Source organism: Pteropus vampyrus, unplaced genomic scaffold (assembly GCF_000151845.1).
Source record: "Pteropus vampyrus isolate Shadow unplaced genomic scaffold, Pvam_2.0 Scaffold115, whole genome shotgun sequence".
In the NCBI taxonomy this organism is placed as follows: domain Eukaryota; kingdom Metazoa; phylum Chordata; class Mammalia; order Chiroptera; family Pteropodidae; genus Pteropus; species Pteropus vampyrus.
In genome coordinates this window covers 4,723,042-4,724,474 of record NW_011888896.1, presented here as the reverse complement: position 1 = coordinate 4,724,474, position 1,433 = coordinate 4,723,042, and positions in this window count along the sequence as shown.

The following is a 1,433-nucleotide window of genomic DNA, read 5'->3' as shown; positions in this document are numbered from 1 at the left end:
AATCAGTAAGTGAAAGAATAATCAATAGGATGATATGCTACATGTAATTGGTGAGTAAAATAGTTGATAATATAATTTTCGATTAATTTATTTTTCTTATAGTTTATAAGGGATTCAGTTTTATTCTGATACAGCATTGCTGCCAGGAGTATTTATTTCATGGCTAAAAATCTTAAACATCATGAGTATTATCATTTAAAAATCTCTCAGAAGCCCTATAATAAAGAAATTATCATGTAGAGATATGCTGATAAACAGCTATCTCGAAAAAAATTCTAGTGTGTAGTGTTTGCAGATTTCTGTGGTATTAGTACTCCCACTATGGCCTATTTCAAAGTACCCATGCAACATCACTGAATACAAAGATCGAAAGAAACAAGTGAAATTAGTTCTCGTGAGCTGGTATAAACCAGCTCCAGCAAACTACTACTTTATCATAATATCAGGATTTTCTAAACTTATATTTTGTTTAACAGCATGCCTATTATTAAAGTGTAGAAATGTTTTATGTGGCACCTCTTTGTGAAAGGCTGCCCTAGTTGAAATGCTCTCTCATTTTTATTTCCATACACTTTCTTGAGTGGGCAACAAAAGGGAATGGTTATATATAGCTAGTGCATATTTCCTGGGGATAGTACTTCAGGTAAGTGAACTTGTCCTATCATGTGTGTCATACGTAACATGGATTGAGACCTGATGATGTAAGGAGGCCTGTCTAGTCCAGTTCTGCCCTATGAAGGTCCAGTGATTCACTTATGTCAGTGCTCATAATAGGTCAGATCCTGAGAGTCTGGCTAACTTGGGCTAACTGAAGTTAATGAGACACTGACACAGACTTAAAAAAGTGACATTGGCATGACTAGAATGTATTCTTTTATCCTAATTATTACTAGTGGGAAAGTACATATGAACCAGAAGCTACCACCTGACTTACTATAAGAAAATAAAATAATAGGGACTTAAAGAACTTGAAGTCCATTGATTAAGCCATTTTTTCCCCATGTTAATAGCCCTGCAAGAGTTAGATAGTTATGTAATTTAACAAGATCAAGACAAGATCATATGATGCTCTTGTTTCATTTTAGGAATAATGTCATTGTCACTGCTAACTAAAGTGGCCTTTACCAATGCGATTGATAATAGGATGGGCTCTGCCAGATTTCCTTTTATTGTCTTTTTTTAATGATACCATGTCTGACCACACCCCATCCCCAAACATCACTGTATTATTTCTTTATATGTTTATATATATATATTGAAGTTATAGTCTAGTCCTACATCTTAGAATATTCTCTGAGAGTTTTTGAATATCTCTCCTCTGAGCCATTATGTTTTGTTCTCATTAGTTCATGGTTACATAATAATCTTTTCCCCTAATATCCTACCTGTTGTGAGTACCTCACTGTAACTCCAAATTGCTAGAAATTTAGTAG